The sequence below is a fragment of the Canis lupus genome, chromosome 2, assembly GCF_003254725.2.
Source record: "Canis lupus dingo isolate Sandy chromosome 2, ASM325472v2, whole genome shotgun sequence".
Classification (NCBI taxonomy): Eukaryota; Metazoa; Chordata; class Mammalia; order Carnivora; family Canidae; genus Canis; species Canis lupus.
In genome coordinates, this window is record NC_064244.1 from 20,039,716 (window position 1) to 20,060,873 (window position 21,158).

At 44.1% G+C, this 21,158-nt stretch overlaps 1 long non-coding RNA gene across 1 annotated transcript; it reads left to right on the forward strand.

The window, feature by feature from the left end:
• The first annotated feature begins 5,297 nt into the window (after window positions 1-5,297).
• Window positions 5,298-11,386, forward strand: LOC118353876 (uncharacterized). The gene is made up of 3 exons (XR_004813406.2): window positions 5,298-5,440; window positions 5,547-5,734; window positions 10,773-11,386. It is a non-coding gene; the product is annotated as an uncharacterized LOC118353876 (long non-coding RNA).
• The last annotated feature ends 9,772 nt before the right edge of the window (window positions 11,387-21,158 follow it).

The following is a 21,158-nucleotide window of genomic DNA, read 5'->3' on the forward strand; positions in this document are numbered from 1 at the left end:
CATCCAAGCCTTTTAAATGAAATCGTACTGAAGTTTTTATCAGCTGAGAGTCCTTCAAATTCTGGTCCCATTAACTCCAAGTGCCTTTTTTACAGTGACAACAACAGTCCCTCACCTTTCTTCTTCTCCTCCTCCTCCTCCTCTTCCTCCTCCTCCTCTTCTTCTTCTTCTTCTTCTTTTTCTTTCTCAACTCCTTTAATTGAACTGCCTGGATTTTATAAAGTTATTAAATGATACCCCTTTTCTTTAAACTGCATGCTGCCAAGTGCCCGTTTGTGCTCCGAATTCTCATTTCACCGCAGTGTTCTCTCTAGTTCCCATGTGTGGTGTGGATTCTGTTGAGCTAAGATAGACTAGAGGACACTTTAGAGATTCCCCCTTCCTTCCTCCATCCCTTCGGCCACTAGCCACCATTATGGTTTCATTGGCTGTTTGTATATACGGTTATGTATTAACTCGGGAATCCTATGGGCTGATCTTGCTCACCAGACGTGGAGTATGGACTGAGCAAGTGAATGTGACTATTACAGAAATCGTATGTACTATCCAAAAGTGCCAGAATGACTCTTCTGTGCATTCTCCTTACAGAGCTGCTTGGTTATCCAAAAAATGAAAATTCAAAATAAATGCTGAAGAAAAAAAAAAACTATTTTGTGGTCCTTTTCATTCATTCTGAGCCATTATTTGTTGTTTCAGAATTGCTATGAAGAATTTGCTCTTCATTCCCTGGTAGTCTGAAATGCTGGTTGTTGAACTTCTAATCAAAGACTCCAGAGTAGACACCTAGGAATTTACACTGTGGTTAAAATCCACCTTGTGTTTATTTAGTTTTATTCAAGAACACAAGGGAACATTTTGTTGTGTTTCAGTCAGGGAGAAATGTCTACACTCTACAAAAACAAACAAACAAACAAACAAACTGGCGTTTTCTATCATGTTCAATATTGATCCACTTGGAATAGCTTCGAAAGGTTTCATTAAAATGACCAGAACCATCCCAGATGGGTGAAACTATTGGTAAAAACCATTAATGGAGACATCAGAGCATAGAACACATTAAGCTAGCTATGTTTACAGTAACAGCTTCATTACAAAATCTTTATTCCTGAATCCGCATGGACAGAAAACTAATCAAGCTGATTTTTATCACTTTAATTCTCAAAGGTTGATGTATTTTGCTTTTTGTGGGGGTCAGGGCAGGGGGAACATTTGAGATTTCCTGAAAGTGCTGGGGCATCTAAAGAGATAGGAGTCTGTGGTTTAACACGTGAGGAACTGTTTGGGGGTGACCATTCTCACCAGTAGGTGGCAGGTGAGCCCATGCAGACTTCACTCCTAAAAGCCATTTGTCAATTGCTTTCCAAAGAAGTGGCCTCTCCAAGAATACCCAGGGCCAGGACATAGATGATGGAGAAAATGCTGGAAGACTGAGCCCTTTCCAACCCTGCTAAACGTTGCTGCCAATGCAGTCACCTCCTTATTAAAGCATCGGTTTCCAGAAAGGCCTGATTTACAATGCATGTTACCTGTGAAAAGCAGGTAACAGGTTACCGCCAGAACAGAGTATGGGAGCTTTGGTGGGAAGGTTGGAGGGAGAGGGGCTTTTCTGACTCCTCCTCATTAGGCTGGACATACCTGGTCCCACCACCGTGATGGAGGTAGCAGCCAGCTGTGGTCACGAGACACTGTGTGCCTAGGAAGACGAGGCAGTGCGTTCGTTGAAAGAAAATTGGCTATGCCAAAAGTGAAGCTTAATTCATTTTATGCTTGTCCAAAACAGGCTCAGAGAATAACGTTTTTGCTCGGGGTGCCAACACCGATCAGCAGACTAGAGCTGTCTAGACAGAGCACTGGGGCTGTGCACTTTAAACATTTCACTTATTTTCATTCTAGCCTGGTAAGGGTAAAATACGTCTCATTATTACGAATCAATTATAATGCCCGAAGAACGAAAAGCCCTCAAGGATGTCTTGCTATGCCACCTAGTGGTGAGTTTTCACCTCCTTGGTACAGACACAGACAGACAGCTGGCTGTCCAGGGCAGCCCCGGAACGTGGTGCAGGTGTGCACAGCGATGGCTCGGACACTGGCTCTGTTCTCCCGACAAGGTGAGCCAAGAGGTGGGGCGGACGTGTGTGGAGTCCCCACACTAGAAACCGTATGTCAGAGACAACCATACAATCATTTCTCAAAACCTTGTGAGGAATTTATGTTCGCCCTCTATTTTACCCCCACTACCCAATAGATTGGGGCTTGGGAGTTAAATAGTTGAGGCCACTTGGCTAGAATCAGTGGGACGTTGCTTAAGCAACCAGCTCTCTGGAAATAAATGCATTTAAAGTCATAAATGTTCCTCATAAAGGATGTAAGGGACACGACTTGCAAATCACAATCAAATACATAACTGTAAGTTGCATCTCACACGTGATTCCCACAGAATGCTTTCGTTGATTTTTGTCACAGCCAACCTGTTGCAGTTGTTAAGAGGATGTACTTCTGACATGAACATCTATTTATGTGTGTTTTTATATTAATGATTAACATGGAACTAAAACAAGGAAGAGAAACATGTCAGAACTTCACTTGTTCATCGATCACTGAGTGACTTCTTTGCTGAAGCAGCTAAAAGTGACCGCTGGAGTAGTATTTCCTTTGTTTTGGGGCTATTCTCAATGTAATGGTTCCAGACATGGTATGTTACAAGTTTAATCTGCATTATTAACATTTTCTCCATCTCTTTCTTAAATTTAGACAATCAGCAGGTGAAGCTTCTACTTGGAGCATTTACCAGTTTCCATGGTGTAAATGCTCCCATGTGGCCAATTTCAAACAACAGGGTGATATCACCGCACACAAGAGGTGGAAAGAGATGCACAGTAGCCAGGGTTGTATTTCCACCAAAAAGACACAGTAAAGGGAAACAACCCCAAGAGCATGGTCAGATGTACATGGTCAGGAGCCTCATCTGGGGATTCCATAGTTGCAAATCTGCCCACTTGCTAAAACTTACTTGTAACCCCGAAATCAATCCTCACTGTGCTCTCGCAGTCATTCGCAGACACGCAGAGTGATGAGAAATTTGAGAATACGAGAAATTTGAGATTAGCGTTGTTCACGCATGAGTCATAGGGACGTTGGCTATGAGTTCAACGTTAATGTATCAACAATATTTATTAAATAAGACGTCTTTGAACAGAAACACAAACAAAACGAGGTGGTGTTTTGATCATTAGTGAAAATGTGACCAGAGACTCCCAGGATCCTAACCCTGTAATTCCCCTGATGACAGTGGTTCTAATATTGTACTCAAATTCAGTGTTCGGGGCAGTTTTACAGAACATGACTACCACTGATAACAGGAATGGACTGTAAATAGGACAGGATGTGCTTTAAGTAATTAGTACCTTTGTTTTTTATGTCATGTTTAATTAAATTATTCGTGTATTATATTTTTAAATTAAATTATTTGTAAACCTGAATATAATTTTTAAGAATGGTTTTATCTAACACTGACTTGCAAAATTCCTGACATTTCGAGTCCTCTCTCGAAAGTGTGCCCCAGGGTTGCCTAGGTGGCTCAGTCAACCTTTGTCTTTGGCTTGGGTTATGATCTCTGGGTCCTGGCATCAAGCCCCACGTCGGACTCCTTGCTCAGCAGGGGTCTGCTGCTTGCTCTCTCCCTCTGCCTCTCCCCACTGCTTTTTTTCTCTGTCTCTCTGCTTCTCAAATAAATAAATAAAACTGGGATCCCTGGGTGGTACAGCGGTTTGGCACCTGCCTTTGGCCCAGGGCGCTATCCTGGAGACCCGGGATCGAATCCCACGTTGGGCTCCCGGTGCATGGGGCCTGCTTCTCCCTCTGCCTATGTCTCTGCCTCTCTCTCTCTCTCTCTGTGTGTGACTATCATAAATAAATAAAAATTAAAAATAAATAAATAAAACCTTTTTTAAAAAGGAAAAGAAAGAAAATGTGCCCTAGCATGCCACTAGCTAGAAGGTGGCAGCCTATGAGCAAAGGTCTGCCTGACTCCATCACCTGGTCTCTTGCTTTTCAAAGCTCACATGAAAGCCTCTACTTGGGATAAAAAGTAAAAAACTAGGTGCAATTGCTTTCCAGGCTCTAGTCCGACTTTAGTGTGAGTTGGTAGTGTTCACTAGAAAAAAAAGACCACATTCCTTGTCCTGGTGCAGGTCGCTGCAGGACTTGGGAAGACTTAATGAAAGAGTGTGTCCTAAACCACGCTAGGAGATACACAACACTATTTAAATAGCACAGACCCTGTGCCTTTCGAACCTTATTTAGTATAAACTAGCACAGTTAAATGCTAAAATAGTGAAGCAAAGCACCCAGAAAATAGACCAGAACCAGAAAGGAAATAGCCCACAAACCTAAAAATAAACAGGCCAACAAGTCTGATAAACTTTATATGATGTGTTTATACTCTTATTTTTTTAAAGATTTATTTATATATTTGGGGAGAGAGGGAAAGTAGGGGGAGGGGGAAAAAGAATCTTAAGCAGGCACCATGATCAGTGCAAAACCCAATGTGGGGCTTGATCCCAGGACCCTGAGATCATGACCTGAGCTGAAATCAAGATTCAGACACTTAACCGACTGAGCCACCTAGGTGCCCCATCCTCTTTTAAATTTTGTTCTTGCTGACTTCTGTATTTGGAGGACGAGGGGATTAAAAATGAGTATAGCTACAGATAGAAATGTGTGATGAGTTTTCTTTTTTTTTTTTTAAGATTTTTATTTATTTATTCCTGAGAGACACAGAGAGAGAGGCAGAGACACAGGCAGAGGGAGAAGCAGACCCCATGCAGAGAAGCTGATGTGGGACTCCATCCTGGGACTCCAGGATCAGGCCCTGGGCTGAAGGCGGCGCTAAACCAACTGAGCCACCCAGGGATCCCCGATGAGTTTTCAACTATTTTGCAATTGCATAATTTCTTTTGTCTTTAGATTTTTTTTTTTTGAGGTGTAACTGACTTAGAACATTATATTAGTTGCACAGCATGATTTCTGTATTTGTGCCTATTGTGAAGTAATCGGGATGTTAATCTCGTTAACACCCATCACCGCACATAGTTACCGAATACTTTTTCTTGTGGCAGAGAACTTTTAAGATCTACACTCTTGGCAACTTTCAGAAACACTATTCAGTATTAACTGTAGTCACTGGGCTCTTCCTTACATCCCCAGGACTGACTTAATTTTTAACTGGAAGTTTGTGCCTTTGCCGTGACTTCTTGTTGGCTATTTTGACATAATAATTAAAGCAAGTTGCAAGTATGTTTGAGGACTTTTATGACAACCCTTGACATCATGGAGAACCTGTTGAAGCAGGTTGGTTTTCAGGATCCAGGGAATAGGAAGGTGGGCAGTGGAGGAGCAGTTGACGTAACAGCTGTGGGAGAGATCCAGCGAAGCTCTTTAGGTGAAGTAGACATCACAAGCCTCCCCCTCTCCCTGAAAACTGTATTTTCAAAGCTCTGGACATAAATACCCAAATCCCTGCTTAATATTTTTGTCATTCTGTACAGTGATTGTGACTTGTTTGGTGTAAGTGTTCTCATACCTGCTAGCTGGCTAAGAATTCCCATAAGACCTTTAACACTTCAGCACAGTGAACAGAAGTGAGAGCACCGGAGGCTGTGGACCATGCAAGAGCCTGGATCATCTCACGTGGGAGGACTTGGAGCCGAAAGCGTTGAGATGACCGCTCCACGCAGTGAGTGACCACACGGGGCGTCTCGGTCCATTCCGGGGTCTCTATAAGAAACACACATTGACTAGGTGGCTTATGAACAGCAAACATTTATTTCTCTCAGTTTGGAGGCCAAAAGACCTGAGATCAGGACACCAGCCTGGTCCGGTGAGATCTGAGATCAGGACACCAGCCTGGACACACTTTTCCTGGCTCACAGCTGGCATCTTCTCTGGTGCTCACATGGCAGGAGGGGTAGGGAGCTCTGTGGGGCCTCTCTTATAAAGGCACGAACCCCATTCGTGAGGGTTCTACTGTCATGACCTAAGCACCTCCCAAGGCTCCACCTCCTGACGCCACTACCTTGGGCATTAGGATTCCAACGTAGCAATTTGAGGAGGACACAGACATTCAGGCCCAATCACAGGACAGGGTCCCATCCTGATACCAGGCCCTGTGTGCATCCACCTCCTCGGGCCACTTCTCCATCCCCTGCCCTCTCTGGCCAGCTCTTCCACACGCTCTGCCATCTGTTCACATCCTGTGTACAATACATATTTCATTATCGGAGCAGAAGGCATTGTAAGCCGTGCCAATTAATATTTTAAGGCTGTGGGAAAAACCGTGACTTGGACTCAGGGCATCTGGGCATCAGACCTGGCTCTGGGATCAGACAGGTGACTGACCTCTGCGGCTGTAGAAGGGGACAGTGTACCTGTTACGTAAGCAGCAGAGCTGAGTGGGTGGTGTTCAAGTGAGACGATAAATATTAAAGTTCCTTGTAAACTGAAAATTGCAGTAAAATGGAAGTTGTTACTCTTCCTTTTTTTTTTTTAAGATTTTATTTATTTATGCATAAGAGACACAGAGAGAGAGGCAGAGACACAGGCAGAGGGAAAACAGGCTCCCTGCAGGGAGCCCGATGTGGGACTCGATTCCGGGTCTCCAGGATCATGCCCTGGGCTGAAGGCAGACGCTCAACCACTGAGCTACCCACGCGTCCCACTTTTTTTTTTTTTTTTTTAAGTAGAATGGGGGCTTGAACTCACGACCCTGAGACCAAGACCTGAGCTGAGATCAAGCATTGGCCACTTAATTGACTGAGTCCCCAGGTGCCCCAGAAGTTCTTATTCCTCTTAATGATTCTTTGAATCTTCCAGTTCCCTAATCCTGTTGCTACCATGTAACAATGATCATTTTTTGGTTATACCAGCTGCTTCCCAGCTGCTTTTTAGGAAAATGGTAGACCAAACAGCAAGATCTCTCTCCTTTCCCATGCTTATCACTCTCTGCATGCTTCAGCTGAGCAACCTCTCCCTTTGTGCAAGTACGATGATTTTCTCAGTGTTTGTTGTTAACCAGGGGGCTCAGCAAAGGTGCTAACTCCTTACACATCAGTCTAGAAATATGTATGAGCGCACTGCTTCCATAGCAGTAAGTTTGAGACAGATGCCCAGTATTCATAATTTATTTGCTACTGGCTACAAAGACTAATTCCTTTGTAATACATGGCAGCACCCTCTCCATACCATAATTAAGTGGCTCTTGTAGGAAGATCCTGTGCTTGTAACTTCAGAACTCGAATCCCGATGCACATCAGTATCACCTACAGGCAGGAAAAGCTGACGCATTCAGGCCCCACCATAGAGCAATCAGACTCAGAACCTCTCCAGGTAAATAAAACCTAGTGCTGGTGTTTCTTTAAACTCACTTCCCCAGCTGTTGCTGAAAACATAGGCTTGTAAACCACTGCTTTGGAAAAAAAAATTTTTTTTTAATTAGAGAGAGTGAGCATGAGCAGAGGAGGGGCAGAGGGAAAAGCAGACTCCTCACCCAGCAGAGAGCCTGACATGGGGCTCCATCCCAGTACCCCGGGATCATGACCTGAGCTGAAGGCAGATGCTTCACCGACTGAGCCACCCAGGTAGCCCTGCTTTGGGGAATTCTGAAGATATATAACAGTTTGCTAGCAGCTTCCATCAGCCTCAGGGAATGATGGATTTCTGCTTCATTTCTCGCCCTAGATTCACAGCTGGGTGAGCAGACCTGTTCGATAACAGTCCGCACGCCGAGTGGCATGGGCCCAGCAGTTGAAGGTCCCTGCTCTGCGCTGTGCACACTGCTTGTTGAAACCCGGATGTCGACCAACTCTGGGTTCTGTCCTCTGTCCTTTATACTACACATTGCCCTTGCAGTCATACCCACGGCCGTCTCACAGCACTGCCTATGAAGGACCCCCACTGCCATATCCACAGCCCAGATCTGCTGTTGAAATTCAGCCCAACTGCTGGCCAGGCATCTCCATCTGGATGACCCTCTAGCATCTCAGACTCAACTTGTCCCATGATGAAGTCATCATACACCACTCCGTGAACCTCCCCGCTTACCCCCTCAAAACAGCCCTGTTCTCCTAGCTTTCCTCCATATCTTCTACCCCAGTAGAGAGCTTCACCATACAGAAACTCCCTAGCCAGAAATCTTAGGGTCAACCTCACCACCCAAATTCAGGCACCAAGTCCTATCAGTTCCACCTGCTTGGGATGCCTGGGTGGCTCAGGGTTAAGCATCTGCCTTCAGCTCATGGTATGAAGGGGGGGTCCTGGGATCAAGTCTCATATCCGGCTCCCCATGAGGAGCCTGCTTCTCTCTCTCCCTATGTCTCTGCCTCTCTCTGTGTGTCTCTCATGAATAAATAAATAAAATCTTTTTTAAAAATTCCACCTGCTATCAGGAAACAATGTGAATACTTCATGTTTCTGACTGGCCAGGGCTTTCTGAGCAAACTTTACTGGTATCCTAGGTTTAAGGAGTGTCACCATTCCTTGGAAGACAGAGATAGTGAATTATTTCAGAGAGAGATACAGGCTCATCTTCCCTCAAGCCATTTGTTTGCCATTCATTTATTTTCATGTATGTGTGTTGTAATACATAGGGACCATCTGCCCCTTCTCTCCCCAGAGAGGATTTGTTTCTGTTAAGTTAGTTTCTCTCCCTCCCTGAAGGGGAAGGGGTAGGTATGCAGTAGATCCTATAAAGCACCAAATTTATAATTTGGGGATTCCTCTCCTATAGAGTAGATCCCCTTTAAAGATTTATTTATTTTGAGAGAGAGAGAAAGATTGCATGCACGAGTGGGGGGAGGGGCTGAGGGAGAGGGAGAGAGAGAATCTCAAGCAAACTCCCCACTGAGTGTGGAGCCCAAAGTGGGGCTCGATCTCATAACCCTAAGATCATGACCTGAGCTGAAATCAAGAGTCAGACTCCCAACCCACTGAGCCACCCAGACACCCCCAGGTCCCCTTTATGTTTGCAATGTGACACTCACCTTACTGCATTGGGGTAAAATGGGACAGAGGGTAAAGATGTTTTTTTTAAGTAAATAGTCAGTCTGCCTCTGATCCAGAAACCCTGTTTCTGCTGTCAGGATAAAATAAATATGATAAAGACTTAACAGATGCTGAGTATCTCCCAGACCTGTTCTTGGGGTTGCAAATGATAGAAAACAAACTCAAACTAGCATAAGTTAAATGAGGGACTTCGTCATTAAGGGAGATTTGGGAGCCAATGACAAGGTATAATGTTGTGATTCAAAGCAAGAAATAAATATTTGGTCTTTGTCCTTCTTTCTGGCAGAGCTCCTGAAACCCTTATTATTTCTTAAGTGATAAGAGCAATAAGGACATCTTGTTATTCATAACAAATCCTTTCGGCCACTCCTGAGCATGTTCATGAGGTGACTTTTAGACTGTATCTAAGGATGGGGCCTGGTAGGGGCATCTGGGTGGCTCAGTCGGTTATGGGCCTACCTTCAGCTAAGGTTGTGATCCTGGAGTCCTGGGATGGAGCATCTTGCTCATCAGGGAGCCTGCTTATCCCTCTCCCTCTGCCTGTCTATCCTCCCTGCTTGTGCATGCGCTCTCTCTCTTTCTCTCTCTCTCTCTCTGTCAAATTTAAAAAAAAAAAAAAAAAAAAGCACAGGGCCTGGTTGCCAGGAAAACCAACCATGTGACCTGGGGAGAAGGAAGAGGGGCTGGAAGTTGATTCATTTGCCAGTAGTCAGTGATTTAATCAATCATGCCTATGTAATGAAGCCTCCATAAAAACCCAAAAGATGGGGTTCAGAGAACTTCTGGGTAGGTGAACGTGGAGATTTGGGGAGAATGGCACACTCAGAGAGCATGGAAGCTCCACACCCTCCGCCTCCCCCGTTCCTTGCCCTACGCATCTCTTCCATCTGGCTCTTCTGAATTCTGTCCTTTTATAAGCAACCAGTAAGTAAAATGTTTCTCTGGGATCGGAGAGCCACACTAGCAAATTAATGGAATGTTGGGGGGGCAGTCATAGGAACCTCTGATTTCTAGGTTACTTGGTCAGAAGAGCAGGTGAGAACCTGGAGTTGTGATTGGCATCTGAAGTGGGGATAGGGGGCGGGCACTCATGAGCCCTTCACCCGTGGGATCTGATGCTGCCTCCAGAGAGTGTAGAATTGAGTTAAACTGTGGGACACCCAGCTGGTGTTGGAGAATTTCTTGGTGGCATTGGAAAAGCCAGAATTAGTGTCAGAGTTGTACAAGGAAACCAAATCACAGATGACAAGGAGTAATAATAAGGGTTTCGTGTTTATAGACTACTTTCATAGGCCATTATCTTTTTTTTGACCCTCGCAACTCCCCTGTCCTATCGCTAGAGCAGGTGATGTTATTGCCACGTTTATATCCAAAGACACTGAAATTAAGTGTGTTGCCCAAACAGTGGTAAATGCTTTGCCCAGAGGCAGATGCTTTGCCAGAGGCTCAGTATTCTCCTGGGGGCACCCAGCTACTGCACAGAGATGAACTCTAGGCATAGTCACAGCACTAACACCGAGCACTTCCTAGGTTTCCAGCAGGTTCCAAGCCCCTTCCGTGGATCAGCTCACTGAATCCTCACCAGCATAGCCTGTGAGATCAGTTCTTCTGTTATTTCACAGACCAGGAGACTAGAGAAGCAAAGTGACTGGCCTTATGGACCCGTGCTCGCTGCCGTTCTGCAGTGCTCCTGAAAAAATGTTCCTTTCTTACAGAAAGCTAAACATGATGTTTCCCAGCACGCTAACACTCTGATAAAGAGTTAAAACAGCTATCGATTCTCTCGGGAGTGTGGTGGTGGTTACTGAGGTCCTAAGTGATCCCACGAACACCTTACAAAGACAACTTGATCCTTACTCGCCGAGGTGAGAACTTTTGGAGTCCTGTGACCTGAGTCACTCCTTAGCAGCCACGCAAGGTAGGAAAGTCGGGTAGGCGAGGTCAAGTGCCCTGTGGTGAAAAATTTCACATTTGATATTGGGAGACACACAAAAGGGGTGGAAGGATGACAAATGTTTAAAAAAAAGAAACCGCTTGGAATTAGATAATGGGTCAAATTGCATTGGGGTTCAGCTACATTTTTCCTTAAAAGAGGCCAGAAAGATAGATTTTCCTTTTCTTGAGTGAGAGAGGAGGAATGTAAGCTGTTTCTAGAGGAGGAGGTTGGCCTTTTTCTGGGTTGGAGGGTGAAAGAAAGCCAGAGAGGGGCATCTTCAGAGAAGCAGCACAGAGCAGAGAGGATTGTTGGCCAGAGTCTTGCAAAGACTTGCAAGACTTGCAGAGCGTCGTGTGAAAGATGGTTGTCCTTTAAGAGGTTGTTAGTCTATAATACTGAAGCTAGCTCCTTTCCAATCAGCATTGGTATCAACCAATAAATAGGTAAGGGTGTCATCGTGAACTACAACAAAACATTTTTTGTTGTTTTTAAGAGCAAGAGAGAGAGGGGGAGAGAGAGAACATGCAGTGGAGGGGCAGAGGCAGAGGGAGAGAGAGAATCAGTCTCCACGCCCAGCATTGAGCCCAGCACGTGGGCCTCAATCTCATGACCCTGAAATCATGACCTGAGCTACAAGCAAGAACCGGATACTTAACCATCTGAGCCACTCTGGCGCCCCTGCAGTGAAATGTTTTCTGTATCTACTATTCCTTAATGTGGCAAGATATTGTGGTTCCTTCCGCTCTATTAAGAATACAACACACTGGACCGAAGGAATAACACTTGGACCTTCAGGAAGACCTTATAGTTGGAAAAAGCAAGTGTACTTGCAGCGACACATGTATTGCATTAACATGATGAGCTATTCAACTAGAATTTTCGTGCAGCAGAGGTGAACATCAAGAGGGAAAGAGGACACATAATTGCTGCTCAGAACAGAAACCTCATCTTTTATTTTGTATCCTGAGACTTGCACAATGGTGTGTTAGAGAGAGTGTGTGTGTGTGTAAAGGAAGAGAGACAGTGTATGTAAGAGCTGAAAAGAAACATTAGCCAACAGATGAATTTATTTAAAAATTATAAAAACAATGTTTCTGAACCCTATAGTGACTTTTGGTGTTTCCTCTCTTTATAAAACAAGTTATTTGGGGCATCTGGGAGGCTCAGCGGTTGAGCATCTGGGATCATCAGGGCATGATCCCAGGGTCCTAGGATCGAGTCCCACATTGTGCTCCCTGCTCAGTGGGGAGTCTGCTTCTCCCTCTGCCTGTGTCTCTGCCTCTCTCTCTGCCTCTCATGAATAAATAAATAAAATATTTTTTAAAAAAGTTATTTGGTGTATGAAAAGCTATTTGCCAAGTTTTCACAATATCCTTTTTCCTCTATGTTCTTAGAGTACCAAAAGGGCATTTCTTCTCATGTGTTGAGAGATATTTTCTATGCCTCTTTCTGACTAATGATTCCTTCTTCTCTGGACATGATGCCCCGTGGACAGCCTGGAACTGAATGCTCTCCCTCTACTGTGGAAATATAGTGATTGGTCCACATCCACAGTGATTGGTCCAGATAGGGGCAATCAGAATTCTTCTCTGCCCCTTTTCAACCAGAGCTAGGAGAGGTGGGGCTAGTGGTAGAGCTACATATGTGAATCCCTGAAGTTGTTTATAGTCATGTTCCTTTAACTATTTGAGCCACCTCAGTAACTTTACATTAAAGTCCTCGTTTGGCCCAAGGCAACCAGGCCACAGTAAGATCACAGGAACTGGACACAGAGGGAAAGGCTGAGAGAAGAGCCGTGGCAACTTCAAGACTCCAGTTCTAGTTGCTTCCAAGACTCAAGGGGAATCACTTCCATTCCTTTAATTTTATTATTCATTCCCTGCTTTCCATTATTTAAAATATTCCAGGGGTGCCTGGGTGGTTCAGTGGGTTGAGCGTCTGCCTTTGGCTCAGGTCATGATCCTGGGGTCCTGGGATCAAGTCTCACGTGGGGCTCCCTGCTCAGCGGGGAGTCTGCTTCTCTGTCTCCTCCCCCACTCTATCTCTCCCTATCTCTCTCTCTCTCTCAAATAAGTAAAATCTTTTTTTGATTTTTTTTTAATTTTTATTTATTTATTCAGAGAGAGAGAGAGAGAGGCAGAGACACAGGCAGAGGGAGAAGCAGGCTCCATGCAGGGAGCCCGACGACGTGGGTGGGACTTGATCCCGGGTCTCCAGGATCACACCCCAGGCTGCAGGGGACGCTAAACCACTGCACCACCGGGGCTGCCCAGTAAAATCTTTTTTTAAAAAGTAAAGTATAGGGATGCCTGGGTGGCTCAGTGGTTGAGCATCTGCCTTTGGCTCAGGGTGTGTTCCTGGAGTCCCAGGATTCAGGATCAAGTCCCACGTCGGGCTCCCTGCACAGAACCTACTTCTCCCTTTGCCTGTGTCTCTGCCTCTCTCTCTCTCTCTGTGTCACTCATGAATAAATAAATAAAATCTTTAAAGAATAAAAATAAAAATAAAAAAATAAAAAGTAAAATATTCCAATACCCTTGAGATCAATTCCCCTTTGTTTTCAGCTAGCTCAAGTTTGTTTGTCACTCGTACCTAACAGAGCCCAGAAATAAAACATCCTACTGGCCAGACCTAGTCGAATAAACTGAGGAGTCCTATGTGTGATTTTTTTCAGGTCCAACAGAAGGCATTTACAATGTTTTGCCTGAACAGGGGTTTGGGGGGAAGCTGCCTTCCCACAAAAGACTTGCTGTGGGCCCAGGGCACACCGCAATCTCTGAGGGGCCTTGAGCCAAGGACTCGGGCGCCACCTGCCCCTGGTCCCATGAAATGGCAGGAGCCTATTGTTCAGGCCTCCTCTGCAGTGAGATGACCCCCTCTCCTGCTGATCCCCTGACCCTCAGCAGGCATCTGCCTTGGGGAGAGGAACACTGGGTGAGCCACTTTTACCAGTCTTTCACTTTGACATCTTGTCTTAATTGAGCACCTCCACACCTGGCTCTCAGCCTTTGAGATAAACCAGTCAGGGAAAATGGGGTATCTGTTTGCATTAAGTTATGTAAACACATTGCAACTTAGATATTAGAAAACATGCTTGTGCTTGAAAAGATCAATAAGCTAGAATACATACTTCTGGAATTTTTTAACCTGACTTTTATGAAAGTACAGCTGACCCTTGAACAACATGGGTTACGGACACCCACCCCCAGACAGTGGAAAATCCACATATAACTTTTGACTTTCCAGCAACTTAGCTACTAATAGCCTATCGTTGGGCACCTGGGTGGCTCAGTGGTTGAGCATCTGCTTTTAGCTCAGGCTGTGATCCCAGGGTCCTGGGATTGAGTCCTAAATCAGGCTTCCCACAGAGAGCCTGCTTCTCCCTCTGTCTGTGTCTCTACCTCTCTCTATGTGTCTCTCATGAATAAATAAATTTTAAAAAAAATAGCCTACCATTGACCGAAAGCCTTACCAATAACATAAACATTTGATTATCACATATTTCATAGGTCACATATGTTATATACTATATTCTTACAATAAAGTAAGCTAGAGAAAAAAAATAATAATGAAGAGAAAATAAATATAAAATCCTGGATTTATCAAAAAAAAAATCCACATATAAGTGGACCCCTGCCATTCAGACCATGTTGCCCAAGAGGCAACTGTATATGGAAATTCTCATCAGATACTCCTAGACAACTCATACTACCCAATTATTAGACTCATAAGTCACCATAATAGCAATAATAAGTCACCATGACAAAACAAATTCTCATTTTGGTGCATTTTAGGTGCTCTTCATTCTTTCAATGAGAACTACAACATTCTTAACTCTTCCTGCCTCTGTGTCATAGAATTTTCCCATTAGAGATATGAAGGTACCTAAGAATCCTGAATTTTGTGAATGAGAATCAAAACCCTTCTGTTGACACGATCTCTGCCTTTGATATTAAGGAGAGAGTGAGAACAAAGATTGTCATCAGAGCTGAGACTCAGAAATTGGCAGAATGGATTTTTAAGTTAACCTACTTGTCTTTTATATCCCCTTTTTGTGTTGATACAACCTTTTAATTCGTTTAAAAAATCTTCTCTACTTCCTTTTTTTCTTGACTAACTCAGCATCAAACCTTCCAACCTTGGCAGACAAGGACAAATCCACTTGTGATTGACTTTATGATTGCACGTTGCCTTAACATACACCCATACTATAAGCCCAGAGCACATAAACAAACATATGACCAACTCACGTGACTGAGGCCCCTATGTCAAATGTCGATTTAGAAATAGATGCCTCTTCTGCTGAGACAAGCCCAGAATGACAACCAAAAATCATAGATAAAATAGGTAAGGATTAAGATGATACAGAGAGTCTGGAGGGCTAGCCTGGCAAGGTCCAAGGCGGAGATGAAGCTTGTACTGAGTTTAGAGAGTCAAGAGAGTTTTCCAAGAAAGGAGGATGGGAGGCAACAAGAACCAAAGGAAGGCTGAGGTCGGCTTGCAATCCTATTTACCAGGACTCAGCTATCCAGCTCCCAAGTTGCATTTCTCTGCATGTTTATTCTTTGTGCTGAATCGAGGTACCCAGAAGATGTAGAACTGAACAGACTACCCCCATAACATCTTGAATTTTTCAACTGTGGCTCAATTATTTATTTTAATTGAATAAAAAAAGTTTTTAATCCTGCCATTTGCAGCCATACAGGCAGACTTTGAGGGCATTATGCTAAGTGAAGTTCCCAAGACAAATGCTGAATGGCATCACTTATATGTGAATCTAGTTTTTTAAAAAGTCAAACTCGAAATCAGAGAGGGAGACAAACCATAAAACACTCTAATTCTAGAAAACAAACAGGATTGCTGGAGGGGAGAAGGTGGGTGAATAGGGTAACTGGGTGATGGGCACGTGATAGAATGAGCAACTGGGTGTTCCATGCAACTGATGAATCACTGAACTCCACCTCTGAAACTCATCTACACTCTATGCTAATTGAATTTAACTAAAATAAAATTCAAATTTAAAAAAAAAATAAAGTCTAATAAAAACAGACAGTAAAAAAGTGGTTGGAACCCCGGGGTTAGAGGCCTGGAGGGATATAGGGAAATGGTGGTAAAAGGGTACAAGCCGTCAGCTACAAGATGAATAAGGTCTGAGGATCTTATGTAACGCAGGGCGACTATAATTGATATCACTGTGTTACATAATTGAAATTTGCTAACAGAGTAGAGCCTAAATGTTCTCATCCACACACAAAGAGATAAACATGTGAGGTGATGGATGTGTTAATTAAGTAAATGGTAGGAATCCTTTCACAAAAAGATTTCTTTAACTTTATCCTTGGGGACGTTAGCTGTCAGATGATGGCATCTATTATGAGTCAAAATCTCTTGGTTTTCTGGAATACCATAGTAACAATTTTTTTTTTTTTTTTTTTTTGCCATCGGAGAATAACCTTTGGAATAATGAGAAAATTGCCTTCGTATGACTCATTATTTTTTCTCCCTCTGTCCTCAGAGGCCTGTAACATTGACCTTCCCTAGGAATTCTGGATTCCAGAAACCCTCGGTGGGTGAAGTCAACCCATTGTCGATGAGATTACTCACCAGTGTGATTATCTGTTATCTGTTTCCTTTAAGAAAGTCACTCCCAATTGTTGCAGTGTGTGGATCTACTGATAAAGCCATTACACTCTGTCATCTATATTCATACCCTAGTCTGCTGCTCACTGGGATGACAAGAGTGGCGGCTCTATCTGACTTACTCCTAAGAGTAAGCAGCCCAAGGATAAACGTTCTTAAATTGTTTAAAATGGGTATGAACAGGAAGTTCACATTTTTGCTTCAGGTTGTGGAACTCTTGAGCAATCCAAGGACTCCAAGCCCTAGAGCCTCAATGTTTGCTTCCATAGAAGGTGCTCCAAACCCTTTTATCTGTGACACTGCTGTGACCCAAAAGGAGCAGGCTCCTTCCCTGTGGAATGCAGGGCTGTCCCCCTTGCTTCTCCTAATAATAAACTTGCAATTTTGCTGAGGAAACAAATACACATACTGGAGAAATTAACAGTGCGAATAGACAGGATTTAAGACTTTCTTTAATAATAAATTTATTTTTTATTGGTGTTCAATTTGCCAACATACAGAATAACACCCAGTGCTCATCCCGTCAAGTGCCCCCCCTCAGTGCCCGTCACCCAGTCACCCCCACCCCCCGCCCTCCTCCCCTTCCACCACCCCTAGTTCGTTTCCCAGAGTTAGGAGTCTTCCATGTTCGGTCTCCCTTTCTGATATTTCCCACACACTTCTCCCTTCCCTTATATTCCCTTTCACTATAACTCTCCCACCTGGAGAATGGCTGAGACAGGCTAATTCACCCAGAAAAATGAAGGGAAAGAGTCGCACATGTTCCATGCAGGACTGAGGCACAGGAGCCCCAGAAGACTGTGGGAATAGTTTGTAGATTAATAGGTATAGTCACCAGCCAGGTGTCTCTTTCTGAAAATCATCAAAATCTTAAAGTCGTGATCAAAGCCAGCATCTTTGAAAGACAAACTCTGACAGAGAAAAGGAGGCCGTGGAATTACCTGAAGGTGAACATCAACTGCCTCTATGTGGATGTGACCACACAGCACAGAGTAGGGACCCCCTTTTGCTAAATGGTGTCGCAGCCACACATGGCAGAGGGAAGAGACTTCAGGAAGGCCAGGCGCAATTACTCCACAAAGTTCAACCTTCGCTTTTTTTTTTTTTAAAGATCTTATTTATTTATTCATGAGAGACACAGAGAGAGAGAGGCAGAGACACAGGCAGAAGGAGAAGCCGGCTCCATGCAGGGAGCCCGATGTGGGGCTCGGTCCCAAGACCCCGGGATCATGACCTGAGCCAAAGGCAGCTGCTCAACCACTGAGCCACCCAGGTGGCCCGCCTTCACTCTCAAGAATGAATTCCCCTTGCGAAGGATCCGTTGAGTGAATCAGTAAGAGGAGGGACTTCACCCCAAGTTGATGCTGGGGGTGCAGAGCATCATGTGCCGAACTTTCAACGGAAATGTCTAGAAACTGGTCCCACAACACTTAGCCCATTTCCAAAAGGGTCAGAGAGAGAGTGGGAGCATTTGGGAAGATGCCTTCAGATAAAACAATGCTGTGAACTCCGGGCACAGGGCCAGACCCTGGGGAGGGAGCCGAAACCTCTGGGCAGAGAGGCTAGGGTCACAGGAGGGGCGCTGACCACAGCCTCCTCTGGCTCCCTGGCCAAGTGCTCTGCGGTATGGCCAGCCCCATGGGGAAGAAAAGACTGAATGCCAAAACAAGCAGAGGTTCTGCTTATTTACAGGACTGAGCATTCTGATTAATAAATTGAGGCACACTTTGGCATCCAGTGGTCCGTAAGACTGTTGTTCCTCTAGAGAGTGACCAGAAATGACACCCAACTTGACAGTTTTTAGTGGATGGACAGAGGAAACATCCCCCTGCCCCCAGCAAAGGCCAGCGGGAGAGAAAACCAGGTTTAAGTTGTGTTCAGTTATGTAACAAGTTTAAGTAACTTAAGCCTGGTGTTCTCTATTTTCTCCTCCATTCTCTTCTAAGCATGTAGCAGAAGCTGTTCCATTTCTTTAGAGCACCTGGCTTCACAGCTCATGTAAAAGATTCAGGTAATTTAAAGAAATTGTGTTAAGGGGCTCCTGGGTGGTTCAGTCAGTTGGGCAGCTGACCCTTGATTTCAGTTCAGATCGTGTTCTCAGGGTCCTGGGATCAAGCCCTGCATTGGGTTCTATACTCAGTACTGAGTCCGCTTGAGGATTCTCTCTCTCTCTCTCTCTCTCCTTTTCTCCCCCTCTTCCTCTGTCCTCTACCCCATAAAATAAATAAATAAATATTTAAGGAGATTGTGTTAAGAGTGCTTTTGGCAAATAAATTATTGGGACTTCATCAAGATAAAAAACTTCTGCACAGCAAAAGAAACAGTCAACAAAACTCAAAGACAACCTACAGAATGGGAGAAGATATTTGCAAATGACATATCAGATAAAGGGCTAGTTTCCAAGATCTATAAAGAACTTATTAAACTCAACACCAAAGAAACAAACAATCCAATCATGAAATGGGCAAAAGACATGAACAGAAATCTCACAGAGGAAGACACAGACATGGCCAACATGCACATGAGAAAATGCTCTGCATCACTTGCCATCAGGGAAATACAAATCAAAACCACAATGAGATACCACCTCACACCAGTGAGAATGGGGAAAATTAACAAGGCAGGAAACCACAAATGTTGGAGAGGATGCGGAGAAAAGGGAACCCTCTTGCACTGTTGGTGGGAATGTGAACTGGTGCAGCCACTCTGGAAAACTGTGTGGAGGTTCCTCAAAGAGTTAAAAATAGACCTGCCCTACGACCCAGCAATTGCACTGCTGGGGATTTACCCCAAAGATTCAGATGCAATGAAACGCCGGGACACCTGCACCCCAATGTTTATAGCAGCAATGTCCACAATAGCCAAACTGTGGAAGGAGCCTCGGTGTCCATCGAAAGATGAATGGATAAAGAAGATGTGGTCTATGTATACAATGGAATATTCCTCAGCCATTAGAAACGACAAATACCCACCATTTGCTTTGACGTGGATGGAACTGGAGGGTATGATGCTGAGTGAAATAAGTCAATCGGAAAAGGACAAACATTATGTGGTCTCATTCATTTGGGGAATATAAAAATTAGTGAAAGGGAATAAAGGGAAAGGAGAGAAGATGAGTGAAAATATCAGTGAGGGTGACAAAACATGAGAGACCCCCTAACTCTAGGAAATGAACAAGGAGTCATGAAGGGGGAAGTGGGCGGGGGGTTGGGGTGACTGGGTGATGGGCACTGAGGGGGCACTTGGTGGGATGAGCACTGGGTGTTATGCTGCTATATGTTGGCAAACTGAACTCCAATAAAAAAATTTTTAATTTAAAAAATAAAAAAAAAGTGTTTTTGTCAGTTGTGAGGAAGAAGGATTATATATTTAGGGACTAAAAAAGGAACATCCATTTCCTTATTTTTGAGATCTGAATCTGAGGCACATGGATTATTAGGAAATTCAATCTGAGGCATAGTTGGACCACTTCCCCTCCCTCAAAATTGTACGAAGATGCCCACTGGTCTTAACTGGCCCTTAAAGTGCACTTGAGAGTGTCTTTCCTTGGGGCTTCTGCTGGACAATTGTGATCCAGGTCTATATGGCTCCTCTCCATCCAGCGGCTCTACTCTAACCCTTAAATCTTGTTAGGGTAGGAGCATCTTGGGCAAGACTGGCTACTTGGTGCCTGGGTCCAGCATCCTTCCAGGTACCACCAGCCAGCTCTGTCAAAATCTGGAGTCTGATATGGTTTAAAACAGCCAAACTCTTTACTTCAAGTCAACAAAGGAAAATCTTGCAGGAGAGATGAGCAGGGTCCAAGGGAGGCATGATTCTCTCTGCCAAACACAGAGACAGTGACTCTAGTTGCACAGATGGGTTGCAGCAGAGCAGCAGGGGACAGAGTAAGTGTCCCTCCCATCCTAACTCATTATTCTGAATTTTCCTGGGGGCAGAAAGAAGCCTAAACAGAGCATGGTCATTAACCGAAGGCTAAGAATGGGTGAAGTAGGGCTAGCAGAAAGACAGTTCCAGATCTAAAGGCTATCTGGCTTTGGGTACAAGACCATGACGTTGACTATGTTCTTCTTATACTTAAATAGAGTTTCTCTAAACGCAACCTCATGCTATGATGTTGAACATTTCCTGTTCACCGTTCTTTTAATTGGATCTACTTCTGCTAAAGAGAGTTCTGTGTGACTCACAGTCTTTGACTTCTTGCTCCCAATATATTTTTTCTTTATTTGGTTGACCCGGGTCATAATGCCAACTAATACAAATGGAAAAATGAAAGATCCCCCAAAAAAGATTCTCTTAAAAGTTGGTCTAATTTGGTATTCTTTCTTTTTGCCGTACATTTGTAACAGCTAAGGAAGCAAGTAGAGTGTTTTCACTGAGGCTTATTTTTTTCCCCATAATCTCAGTCTCTTCAGTATCCCAAGCGTGTATCTACATCCCTGGTTTTTAGATTATTCTCAAGTGTACTGGGGATCCATGCAGTAGGAAGCCAAGAGAGGCTCTTTCAATCTTAGCTAATTTATAT